This window comes from Chroicocephalus ridibundus, chromosome 6 (genome assembly GCF_963924245.1).
Source record: "Chroicocephalus ridibundus chromosome 6, bChrRid1.1, whole genome shotgun sequence".
Lineage (NCBI taxonomy): Eukaryota > Metazoa > Chordata > Aves > Charadriiformes > Laridae > Chroicocephalus > Chroicocephalus ridibundus.
This window is the reverse complement of record NC_086289.1, coordinates 669,132-682,399: the sequence shown is the minus strand read 5'-3', so window position 1 is coordinate 682,399 and position 13,268 is coordinate 669,132. Positions and strand designations below refer to the sequence as shown.

At 48.2% G+C, this 13,268-nt stretch overlaps 1 protein-coding gene across 18 annotated transcripts in view; it reads left to right on the top strand.

Annotated features, from left to right (window-relative positions):
- The window catches only part of JAKMIP3 (Janus kinase and microtubule interacting protein 3), a 91,692-nt gene extending 78,979 nt beyond the window's left edge, over positions 1 to 12,713 (top strand). For 17 of the 18 annotated variants that reach the window (XM_063337521.1, XM_063337519.1, XM_063337520.1 and 14 more), the window contains one exon: positions 10,574 to 12,713. The gene's annotated coding sequence lies outside the window, so the exon portion shown is untranslated. Of the gene's footprint in view, positions 1 to 8,936 lie in introns of all 18 variants that reach the window. The other variant, XM_063337506.1, reaches the window with a different exon arrangement.
- Positions 12,714 to 13,268: the final 555 nt, after the last annotated feature.

Sequence of the window (13,268 nt, the reverse complement as noted above, 5' to 3'; positions counted from 1 at the left end):
TTATTATAGTTCTTTTTTATATTTGTTTATTCAAAAGAAATAATATCTGATAAAAATAAGTAGCATTTTTAAAGAATTCTACTTGGGAACTGTACGGTACCGTTCTGTCATACAAACCTGCTCTTTCTTCGGTCAGACGTGGAAGTAGGTTCTGCTGCAGAGAGGCCGTTAATTGACAAATGCAGTAATTAGTGTCTCCTTTTTGAAATATGCAAATGACAGAGCATTGGGCTCTAAGCTAAAGCAAATGCACATTTTCCTGAAAACTTGGACCTGAATACTTCTGCGTTTCTGCTTATGTAGGTTATGTCTGGAAAGAAGCAGGTTTCTGGTTTTCTGTGACGGGTCGGAGCACTTACGGGCATCTTGGGGGGGTTCCAGAAAACGAGGTGCCACTTGCTGAAGCCCAGGTTTGTGCAAGGGAAATCTGTACTTGATGCACAAGCTGGTACTTGAATGCATGTGCTTTGGGAATTCAGTGGCACGTGTCTAAGCATATATTCAGTTGAATCCTAAATGAACTTTGGGAGTTAAATCCCAGCATTAGACTCACATTTCATATATCTGGCCAGAAGGCTTTCAGGCTTCAGGTAGAAACCCTTAAGACCCTGCATATCATCAGAAGGAAACCTGTCCCTTGGGTTGGAATTGCTCAGCACATGATGCTGTTGGGTTTCAGAAGATGATTTTCCCTGTTCCCTATTTTTTCTGCTGTCTAGAAGCTTCCTGCACAACGCTGTTGCCCGCAGCCAGCTCTGCCGAGCGGGAGGTGGTCACAGACGGAATTTCTCCGTGGTCGGGGTGGGCAGCGCTTTGTTGCAGAAGTGATGGGGGTTTGTACGGTGTGGGCAATAACCCCCCTGCTCTTCCTGGCAATAGCTGTTTGAGTCAGAGAAGTTGTCAAAGGACCCAGAGCAGGCTGTTAGGTTGTGCTTTCCAGTGTATTGGTGCAATTATTCCCTTCATAGCTAAGAAGTTTTAGCTAATGTCAGACCCTCTGTGTGTGTACATGTATGTAAAATGGAGAGCTGTGAGTCTGGTCCTTGAAGGAGTCCATCAACGTCTGCGTTTGGGGAGGAGGAGTAGTTACCCGTCATGACCGCACAGTATCTTTTGTAACTAAATTCCTTCTGATAAGTAGATTCGAGACGTTATGTCAGGTTAACCTGGGCTGAAGACTGACCCAGATAAAGTTGGAATGAGCAGACCAGGTCCTGTGCTCCCCTCACAGAGAGAGACTCCCTCGGAGGAGAAGGGTCACGTCTGGGCGGTGATCCAGGTCGATTCATGACTGTAAGGGTTCCTCTTGGTAATAGAATAGAGTACTGTAATCACAAGCTTAATTATTTTAATCTTAATTAAAACATTGAAAATATTAATACTAAAAGAAGATTATTTACATTTTTTCAGTGCCAGAAGGACCCCAGTCTAGAAGAGGGTTGCCATGTTTGATTGGCGCGTGTGGAACCGCACGTGCTGGAGGAGCGCGGGGAGATGCCTCTCCCACCAAACGGCCAGTGATGCTGAGCAGCAGTAGGGCAGCTTTAGGCTCCCCGTGGCCAGCCAGCTCAGACCCAGCTATTTCCAGATCCTTTAGCCCTTGGTATGTCTTACATCAGGAGAAATTCTTTTTAGGAGTGGTCTTAGCATTTCTAAGAAAGAATATACAATATATTTCCTACTATAGGCAGCAATTAGAAATACCAACTGCAAATCTGCAGAATCTGATGTTTTTACATGCCTGAGGGCCGTGTGTGCGGGTGTGCGCTGCAGCAAACGCCTGCAGAGCTCCTGCTGGGGTCACTTCTACTGCACCTCTCCACGTCAGCCTGCTTGTTTGGTAGATTATTACTTTTCTTTACATTTCTGTATGCGTTGATCCCATAATCAAGCTGCTTTTTTATTGGTGTGCTTTAGTTGGCAGAAGAGATTGGGTTTTTTTAAGGTCAGCAGCACGTTTTTCCAGAAACGAACCACAGGGGAGATGATGAGCTACTGGAGCTTAAATTTTCCTGTAATGTTTTATCGGCTGCCTTCTGTGTGTATATATGTATATACTCAGGCATTTTGAAAGGGGCTGTAAATGGCTTTCTTCATAGGGGTGTGGAGATAAGGCTAATGAGCTACATTACCAGAATGCTAATTGACAAGTCTTTGCTGTGCAGGAAGACCCAAAACATCTTGGTTTAAAGTGAACTGAGTAGGGAAAACCCAAGGCTTTAAGAAGGCTCCAAATGAGCAAACGGCATTCGTGGAAAGATATAGAGAAAATGAGTCAAAGGCTGCTCATTTTTACTGTGCTGTAAATCTTGGCTACCTTTCTTGATCTCAGTAAAGAGCAGAATTTGGCTCAGTAATAATAAAGTGTTTTCCGGCAGATTAATAATAGTCAATTTATATAAAAGTGTAGAGTGTGTCATTGCACGGTATTTCTGCTTTAATGTTTCAGGGGATGTTGAGACTGAAGTGCATAGAAATGACAATGTCGGTCCGAATTCCCGGGTGAGGTGAGATGAGATGAGATGAGACGGAGGTCCTCGGGCAGGAATCACGTTGTGTCTGGTGCTTCAGGACAGCTTCGGCACAGCGCAGGTCTGAGGCGCGTCTGGGGGAGCTCTTTGATCATGAGGAGGACTCGGCTTGGGAGGAGGCTGCTGGTTTCTGTTTTGCGAACTCCCACAGCAAAACTAGAAGCAGACCTGCTGAGCTTTTCCTCCTGAGCAGAGCATCTGGTTTATGGTGGCAGTAACTTCTGTTGTGCTTCCTGGGCAGGTTACGCAAGGGCAGTTCTTCACCTGGGACAACTCCTTACTCTCTCTACCATCGAGGGGCCCACGTTCCTGTTTTGTTGTAGTGGTAATGATGTACAGCATCATTAATAGGCCTGTTCCTATCTCTGTGAGGAGTACAAAGAGTTTTCTCGGAGTGTAAACACCCTGTAAATTTGCGCGCAGCAGCAGCGGCCCTGTGTCGCGTCTGCTTCCCCCTCAAGATGCCAGGAGCTTCCATCCCATGTTTTTCTCTTGGAAAGAAAACTGGAGGCACGCTCCCGACAGAGCCCATAGTTTGGAACAACCCCCCCCCGAGACATTTCTACATAAACTGAGCGTGTCTTGCCGTGCCTCAGGGACCAGGCTCGCTCCGCAGTGACTGCTTCTTTCACATCTCTGTCTTCTCAGCAACGGTGGGGTTTTGTTAGGGAAAAGCAACAAATCGGTAATTATAATTGAACTGCACATTCAGCATAGCTCCATACAGAACTGGGATTTGCATTGTAAAAGCCTGGTCCACGGAGCTGTTCTTAAAGATAATCATTCATTTAATCATTCATTTTCCAAAGCACTCCCAGGCATAGCAGATTCGGTTGTCATTAACTCCGAAGTGTTCTTGCCCTTAATTTTATTCTTGCCATGTTCTTGTAAATCATAAGGACACAGATTTTTATAATGTACCAAACTCAGTATTAGCCTGAAGAATTAATTAGCTGAAAAATCTACTATAAAGTGAAATGTTTTTAAAAAATGCATTATATTTGTAAATAAATATGTTTGTGTACACACCCCCTGCATACATATACAAATACATTTACATACGCCTAGCATTAATTTGCAAGGCTCGCAGCAGACAAAACCTTTGAGGAAATCATTATACTTGTTATAATAGCAAAGGAAGGAAAAAAATTTTTTTTGAGCACACTCTAGCATAAATTAGCAGGAACCTTTTCTTGGTTCCTGTCGGGGACCTCATCCTTTCACTTCTGATAGAGAGCCGAGATGCACAACAAAACACTCAAATATTATCTGGAGAATCAAATCTTGATTCTTAAATCCAAATTAGCCAGATTAAACTTGATTTTTTATGACTAGTTCACAGTGCTGATAGGCACAACTTTTGGTGAATTCATGCTCTTCCTTCACAAAGATTTCATGTAATAGGCCTGAAGAAGTGGTACAACTGTTTGATAGTATCGTATGTATCATCATAGGCTCAATGATCCTTCTGGGTCCCTTCCAACTTGAGGTATCCTATGATATCATGGACATCGTGTATTCTTTCCAGATCATGTGCATATATGTAAGCATAAACATGTATTTTGAAGGTTTTGTTTTGATGTATTGGGAAGACTCACAATTTGGTTAGATAATTAGGTGAGAATAATGAATATTTGACTTACTATTTAGCATTATTAGCTATTAGGATGCTGTGTTTTCCAGTCTTAAACTTCTAGTTTTCTGGGCTTAGTCTGGTTTTGTGAAGACAGAAACATTGTGTGTCTGCCTGCCCGGCTAGTCCTGCTGCGTGCGGATTTGGGGTTTGGGGGGTGCTGGGCTGGCAGCAGAGAGGGGACAGCCCGGCTGGGCGACGGATCGGACATGGGACGGCTCCAGACTGACAGCGCCGAGAGGGTCAGGCAAGGGTGGCTGCGTGTACACAGGACGGTGCTCTCTTTCCTCCATAAAACTCTCCTGTTCAGAGGGTGTGGGTGTTACTGTGCTCCACTAAAATCGGTGAGAGTTTTTCTGCTGATTCCAAGGAGCAGGATGGCTCCTTGCATCTCCCAGCTGGCACAAACGGGAGGGCTTCCCTGGCGTGCCTGTTGTGCCCAGCTGGCGAGGTGAGCCCCTGGTCCCCACGCAGAGTCCCCGTGAGCGCACATTGAGTCCTGCGCATCCCGCACCCGCCGCGTCCCCTGGTCCCTGCACCGCGTCCCTGCAAGCGCGTCTCCAGCCCCGCACATCCCGCACCCACCACGTGTATTCAGCACATGTATGCAGTGGGGTTGGCACACACAGTGGACGTGTCTGCACTTCTGGGCCATTAGAAATCCCAGATAAACCTCCCTCAGGAAGGGAGAATGTGTCCGAGAAACTCAAGACCTGTAGCAGCCTTACACAGATCTGCAGAGGCAGATGCAGGATATTTCGTTCTGTCAATGACTTTTTCTAAAGACAGATTGCCCCAATGGCCAGTTTCCTTCTTGTTATAAACAAGAACGCACCCCAGGGATACAACAAATTGATGAAATGAGTGTCAGAACGGCTGTCAAGGAGATACCAGCATGCATTAGCAATGCTGCGATGGTCACGAAGGTAATAGGACTGTAAAATATTCACACATCATCAAGTCAAGGCAACCTTTTCAACCTACGCTAATTGTACCAAGAGAGGGAATGTAGAATCCTAAAGGCTGTAAATTTATAATTTAGCAGATTTATGAGAGTGTTAATTGTAACTATGTTTCCTAAAAACTGCTGTGAGAAGGTCATCTAGGAAAGAGGGCTACACTTCAGCAAGATGAAGCAGCTGCCTTCAACCCGGAGGAGGCAGGGATTCCTCGGCAGCTGAGATCGGGGCTGACATGGTGCCCTGAATTCCTGCCCTTGGGCTGCCTTTCCCCCAGGAGCAGCCCGAGTTACGGCTGGGGTGTCAGCCTGCATTTTCTGCGTTAACTCTGCATTTACAGCTTGACTGGCTTCCCCACCGCTCTGAAACCCTCCCTCTTTAAATGTCATCTATTAATGCCACAGCTGATCTTGTGTCTGTGAGCTGGTGATCTATAATAAGAAATAATGCTTGTGAGCAGCCAGGTTCTTAGCAGATTGTCACGTTTTTTATTATTTTTGTCTTTCAGAGCTGTTTCAGTGATTTGTTTCCATTGCCCTTCAGAGCAGGTGGGCCAGGTGGAGCTTTTTATTCCCTGCTATGTCGTACAGTTGTGACTCTCAAACAGCAGGAAGATTTGGCCATAAATTCAGCGGGGGAGCGCGTGTTCCCTAAGGCAGCGGAAGGACCGTTGCAATACCTGCCCGTGAGTGGATCTGGAGGGGGGCACGGGGAGCTCAGCCCCGGGCCAGGGCAGTGGCTGTGCCCCTGGCTGCCGAGGCGGGCACCCTCAGCCCCGGCATTGCCTATGGCTGCCATCGAAAGGCTCCATTTCCTGCAGATTAATTTAGAAAGTACAAAAATTCCATTACTAGCTATTGGGCTAGGCTGAGTGGAGCTGAATGGCTTCTTTGTCTGCAGTTTGCACTGGAGTCCCCCAAATCCGAAATTCCCGCTCTCCAGCTGCCCGGGGAGACACTCCCCGCTAAAGGCTTCGTTTCCTTTGGGCGTCTTCAGCCCTTCCAGCCGCGGCAGCAGATGGGCGCGTGTGCTGCACGAGGGATTCCAGCCACAGACTTACCGCTCCGGTATTACGCTTAGACATTTCTCCACGGGTTAGGTGTTGAGAAAGTTTTTAAAATCCACGTTATTGCAAATATAGAAGACAAATATTTTAAATTCTTTTCTTTAGTTGGAAAACAAATCGATGCTATTTATGTTTTCTAGGTATGTGACAAATAGTGATAGTATCTAATATTTTAGATATAACACAACACGTAAATGTATTTTGTAGCTATTGTACCATATTTTCCAATACCATAGTGACTGCCTTCTAACAGATTTGTCTTTTTAAAGAGCATTCTAACATCATTTACCAGTTACATGAAAAGTACATGTAAATGTATTACAAATTCACTCATAAGCACCATATGCTACAAAATTTTAAAAAATTGAAGTTGATTACGAATTTTGCTGCTAACATCAGCTCTGTAGTCTCCAAGAACTTTATTTCAGTCTATCTGACCTAGAGTTTTTGTACAACTGCCTAACATACCCACCGCAACACCATCTTCTTAACTGCAGACGAACGCCCTTACATCTACCTAGCTAATCCACACTTACACTGCATTTACCTGGGCAGGTTTCTGTGGGGCAAAACAAGTCGTTTTCAGTGCAGAATCAGCCATTATTCTAAAAAACCCCGCATGATTATTATAGATAAATTTAACTTGTTCTAGTGCAAGTATGAGAACCACAGCCAGGCTGTCATGTGCTGCTTTTTGGATGCTATAGGAGTCATCAAATAGTTTTAATTATTAATCTCATTCTCTGTTACACACTGCTTCAAAATCCGTCATGAAGAGAAAATGCTAGAGTTCTTCTATGCACTTACAGATGTGTGTCCAGTTTGTTTCCAAAAGATTTTAGCACGTAAATGTTACAAATAAATCAGTTGCAATGGAAGGAAACAGCTTTTGAAACCCCTGCTATTAAGCATCAAAGGATCGAGGAAGCAGAAGTAGTTTCTGGCGTGTGTGTGTCGGATTGCCCTTAAGGAAAGCTGGGTGAGCCTCATGGCGCTGCAGGACCCCCTGCCCTTCTGCACTCGCACCGCACGAGTGTGATGCTGACGCCAGAAACCCAGCCTTGCCCTACATCTGGCTCTGTCTATGCCATAAAATTGTGATGAAAAGTGACCAGAAATGGTTAAAAATGAGCCGCGCTGGCTGTAAGCTTCATTAGTCCCAATCTCAGCAGAGCTGCGGTGATGGGAGGCGAAGGGCGGAGGCTCCGCGCTTCCATCTAGGTCAGGGCTGGGCGCAGGCAGCTCGCGTTAGGGCGGCGATGCCTGACATCCCCATCCCGCCCTGACACCCGCCGTCTCCAGGCTCTCCCCGACCCCGCAAAGATGCTGAAAAGCCTCGAGGGGACCCAGGGCCCCAGGAACAGCGTTTCAGATTCCCATCCTATAAATATTTATGAAGTGAAATGCTTTTGTGCTCATGAATAGTTCTTTTGCGTAGCGTATGTTCCCAAGGTTTATCGACATAAATGGATGGCGTTGGGTAATTTTCTTCAGTTGGTGTATTTGGCTATTTTAAGGGGGAAAACCCCAGGATTTTCCAAATCAATATGGTCAGGAACAAAATACACCAGAGATATATTCTCTCCGTCAGGAGAGAGGGGTGATCTGCTTGGGAAACACTTCCAGCATCTCCTGCCCTCCCTGCGGTGCCCAGGGTGCCCGAAGGACCAGCCGGCAATGCCACTGCACGGCACCAGTGGGATGAGCCCCACTATGAGCCTGGGCTCACGACGGCTGTTCAGCTGGTGGGTGCTGGGGACTGAAGCCACGGACTCAGGTTCATTCTTCTAATTCCTGGCGATTCGGGCCAGGCAGAACGCCTCCAGGCTAGAAATGACTGCGTTAGTCCCCAAATTCACTGTGTCTTTGGCCTTTTCAGCGAGACAGCCACCAAGGTTAGTGGCTATGACAGTGGGCGCACCGTGAAGCAGCGCCCGCGCTGACATCCTCTGCACATCGCTGGGGTGCTCAAGCAAATACTATTTCACGTTTCCAGCCTATTTAAACCTGCACCCGTGTTTCAACTGATGATTAACTCTGCTTAGCGTAGGCAGAGTAAGGCATTGTAGAGTATTACCCTGGCAAGTTGAATCGCCGCCTGTGTGTTTTCGTTGCCTTTTTGTTATTCCCTGAACGTTTCTCCTGTTTTCCCCGGCACCTGCAAGACCTGCTGGTCCAGCGCTGGCGCTGTGGGCTCCCGGCAGCCATATGGTGCCTGGTGCTGCTAATGCGGGGCCGGGGCTGGCTGCGGGGGCCCACGGCCCATCTGCCGGGCGGCACCGGCGACGGCCACATGCACCGCCGCGGCCTCCGCGCCTCCTGCCAGGGCCGTGCGGCCGGCGGGAGCGTGAGAAATGGGATTTACAGCTCAGGGGGTGTGTTTAAACAAACTGCCAGCAAATCCCCTTACTGCCACTTATAAATAAAGAAACAGACGTACGGCTCTCCTTCCAGTGCCGCCTCGGTGAGAGGCTGTGCGTAATAACAACAGGCCAACAAAGGCAATCGTTCCTTTTCCATAAGAAATTTTGTCCATAATCTTTGATGAATTGCATTTCTGGATCGCTCTGTTTCACTGAAGCTGCAGTTTTTCACAGCCAGTGAATGCTCAGGTGCACAAACATTAGAGCTCCATCCATTACCGTTTTTTAAATGCTTCTTTTGTCCCATTTTTACAGCTTTCTGAAAAAAAAATCTCTTTGGTGGAATATTGCATGGTGAGAGAATGATAACCCTGTTCCTTTTAGAGTAAGCGAACGGCAGCCCCCCAGGCAGTGCCCCAGACAGCACCGAGGTGAATCTGAAGTGGCAGCGGAGGGGACCTGCCGTCAGCGCCCAGCGCCCCTGTTTGCCGCCACAGAAACTCCTTGTGGCCACCTTGCCCTGCCCCCGCGCTGCTGCCCGCCTGCTCTTCGCAGGGACACGCTGCCGCGTGCAACAGCGGCATCTTCACATTTCGATGGTATTTCCTCTTGATTTCTCTAAGTTCCGTGTCTTTTTAGGAATTGCTTATTGAAATTCTTGAGGTTTTATTTTCCACGTGTGAGTGGTGGAGTCCCCGTCTCAAGGGCTCACTGCAGAGGGAGGGAAGAGCCCCCCAGCCTGCGGGAAGGGTTTATTCATCCCCCCGCACCGGGGAAGAGGGGGATTCGATGTACTGGTGAGCTCTGGGGGGGGAGAAGGGATGGGGATGGGGGTTCCTCGTCCCTTCTGGCCATTGGCTGAACTATTCTGCTCTCCATGTGTTTGCCCTAGAAATTCCCCTTCTGCCTGAGGTTGGTCTCTTGGCCAAGTGTAAAATAGAAAATGATGAAGAACGGTCCAAGAATGGAGCAGACGAAGGGATGGCCCAGCTCGACGGCAGCCACCCTTTCCCCTAAGGGTGTCATGTCCTTCCCTGCCATCTCTCCTCACTTCAGGAGGTCGAATTTGGCTCCGTGGGTCATTAACTTGTCTTCTCCATGGCCCAGCTCCTTTCTCTGTCCATTATACCGACATTGAACTATCGGTAGGGACCAGCTGTCTCTGAGGTAGCCAGTACTGCTGCGTGGTCTCGTTGATGTCCCCGTGCCTGGCAGGAGAATTCAGCATCGTTGCCCCGGTGGCCAACGGGGCTGTATATCCATGTGGGCTGGCCTGAACCCTGGCGTTGGAAACGGAGGGGGGGATCATTCCTGCTTGGAGGGCATGTCCTGCCACCCAGTTAGACAGCCTTTACCCGCTCTCTGTCAGCTCAGAAATTTAGCTAGATCTGTCTTAGGCTTTTTTTCCGTCAGTTCCCGGTAGGAGGATGATCTGTACGCCTCCTTGGAAGTAACAATTATCAAACAAATGGCCGGATTGCTACTTAGTGACTGCAACGCAGAGTGGCAGTGTCTCCGTGTGCTGCACGTCACTGCTCATGCACTCACCCTCTCTCGGGGTCCCCATCCCCAGCACTGCCACGTCCCAGGAATTCACCTGCAGCAGTGGGATGCTCCGAAGGGGAGGGATGTGGGCGCTGGGGGAGGCGGCGTTCAGGAACAGTGGCCTCGGAAGTTGCGTGAAATTAGGGCAAATTTTAAATTCATCATTCATCATTATCATCATGATGTTCTGTGTTACCTGAAAACTAATAGTATTGCTTAAGAAAAATGAATAATATAATGTATGGTACAGCATTTAGACAACAGTACATTTAACATTTAATAAGTTATCTTTTTTTTTTCAGAGAAAAACCAGCAATTGGATAAGTCTACTCCAACTGTAGACTTATTTGAGAGCTACTTAAGGCAATCTAGCAAACCCCATGACGTGCAAATGTTGTGGTGCTTGGGACTAAAAGCCACGTGTTGGAGAGAGAATCCCGGCTGTAGTTAACCCTTATATCTGTTTTGTTCCGTAGGTACCTGCACCACTTCCAAACCTTGTGTCGCGTTTAGAAAGCTACAAACAAAATCCCCTGATACTGAAAGTCTAAAAACTCTCCAGATATTGTACATCAATCGACTGCTTTAAACCGGACGGTGTAAACAGCAAAGGGAGCTAAACTACAATAATGTATGAAAATGAGTTGTTAAGGAAAGTGTTGTATTTGTACTGAAGAAATGTGACGTTTTAAGTCAAAGGGTGTGGGTTTTGATATCAGCATGTGATTATGTTATAGAAGTAATTTAACAAAGTCCAATTCTACCAGATACCAACATCAGGATTACATTGAGGAGCTACATTCTTACTTCTGCATTTCATGCTAAAAACATTGTTAAAGCCTAAGTGTCCGTTTTCAGTTCTACTTAAATACTTCATGTCTTAAAATACTTTATTTCTCGGAGGAGCTGCAGACAGCCGTTGAGGTGCCCGCCTGCAGCGTGGGCTCCACTGGGCTCTGCGGGAAAAGCGCCCGAACCAAAGGAGCTGCCGGGGGCCGAACCCCAGGGCCTGCCGGGGGCTGGCAACGGTGGCCACAGGCGCGTTTGGCAGTGGCCTGGACCCGTTTCGTCGCTGTTCAGGCAGGCCGTGCTTCTGCACGTTGTGTGGATGTGTCTGGAATTTCAGTTACGTTTTCCCATTAATCACGTTTTTTTAATTTAAAAGCCAACTGTACAGGACAGGTACATGTGTAAATAAGGGATTATGCTTATGTATATGTTAATATTTATATGTAAAAAGGTATGTACATAGGAAAGAAAAAAATGGCTCAAAGAATGTTTTCGAAACTGTTTATTTCTTACAAATGCACAGACAGGAAATTCACGTAAATATGCTCCTTAATTTCAACATAGGGGTTTTCGCTCAATTTCCAGTCACTTTGTGTTTGATCCCGCTGGGGTTTTGTACGAAGAGTTTGTGCTATGAGTCCTTGATGGTGGCAGGGAGCCATTCTGGCGACGCTGCCACCCTTCACCCGTGAGATGAGCTGGGAGAGATCTCGGTTGCTGCCTGCTCACCTCTGGGTCTTGCGCTTCTGTTCCAAACCCGGTCTCAAAGCCAGAGGACCGCGGGGGGGAGCGTTACCCTCGTCTGGGGCTCTGTCATAAGGCTTTCTCCCGCAGCCCATCCGTCCCCCGCTGCAGGTGTACATCAGCAGGGGAAGGTGGGGGTCACCGCCCGGGTGGCGAGCTGGCGAGCGCCCGCTCCTCAGGCAGGGGCTGCCGACCACTCCAGCTTCTCCCCTGTAAGCACTGCGTAGAAGTTCCCCAGCTGCCCTCCAAATAACGACAAGATGGGGCCCGATGACCCGAGTGTCTCACTGGTGCGTTACCGATACACCCCGGTGGCTACGTTTAGCCCCCAAGAGTCAGAGCAGCGGGTGCGTTGGGTCACGCACGCAGGGTCTCCAAAGGAGCACCGGAGCGGCTGGACCTCCCTGCCCAGGTCCCGTGGCCGCAGTGGCACCGGCCGGTGGCCACATCCCCAGAGCAACACGTCTAAACTGAAATCCGCTGGAACTGCAGCTGGTGCCACCCACCGCGCGTTGTGTCCGTCAGGCCCGGCCGCCCTGTTCAAGCTGTTGGAGGACTGTGGCTGTTATTGACAGAATTCTGCTCTAGTAATACCTGTAGCCTTCAGTGCATCCCCGAGTGCCTTACACAGCTTGCGGACAACACTCCTGACCGTGAGGAGAAAACGCACCCGAGCGTCCCTCGCGGGGAGCGACGCCACCTCCCTTTGCGTCCCGGCGGGCAGCGTGCGTCAGCACAGAACGGGATTTAGTTTAGACTCAGGAAATCGTATTGTGAATATGTGTATTAAACCCTGTACTTATCTATTGTACATTTTATAAAAAGGAACTATTGTAAACTTATGCAAAATGTAAACCAGAAAAAATTTTTCCTTTTTTTTCCCAATGGCCGGTGTGCCGTGACTTGTGCTCTCTAATATAATCCTAACAACCATATCCTAAATACGTAATGTTTGGTTCAGTGCTGAAGCAGTAATTGACAGGCCTAAAATAGGGCTGGATCGATCAATTACAGAATTTTACACATATTTTTGTATTGTGATTCATATGATATCTATCAAGAGACTTTCTATTCATTTGTAAAATAAATAAATTATTGTAAACTTTTAATAAAAAGATCTGTTTTAAACCTTCAGATTAGATCAGTTGCTTTGGTTCTTTTCCCAGGTTGCAAAAAGGAAGCCTTTGATTAGTTATAGCAACTTTGCTGATTTTTTTTTTTAATAATACGGTCATTCTTTAACCATTTTTTAAGTTCTACCTGAAAAATTGACTAAATCGCGAATAAGAAATATTCTTGCCAAGGCCCAGCGCCGCAGCTTACCTCCTCCCGAGCTGAGCGCTGACTTTTCTCGTTTTCCCACGGCTTAATCGCGGTGGGATCCCGCCCGTCCCGCACCCGCCGGGGGCAGCGGCCGCCAGCCGCGACGTGACAGCGGCTTCGCCCCGGGGCAGCGCCGGCGGAGACCGCTCCCTCCCGCAGCCACCGGCGCCGCGGGTGCCAGCGGCGGGGCCGGGCGATGCCACCCCGGGCGGCGGGGGCCGGAGCTCCCGCGGGGCCGTGCACGGGTGGATGGTCGCGGCCGCGGGCGGGGCGGGGGGGGGCGGCCGGTCCCTGCGCTGCTTTTAACGCGCTTTG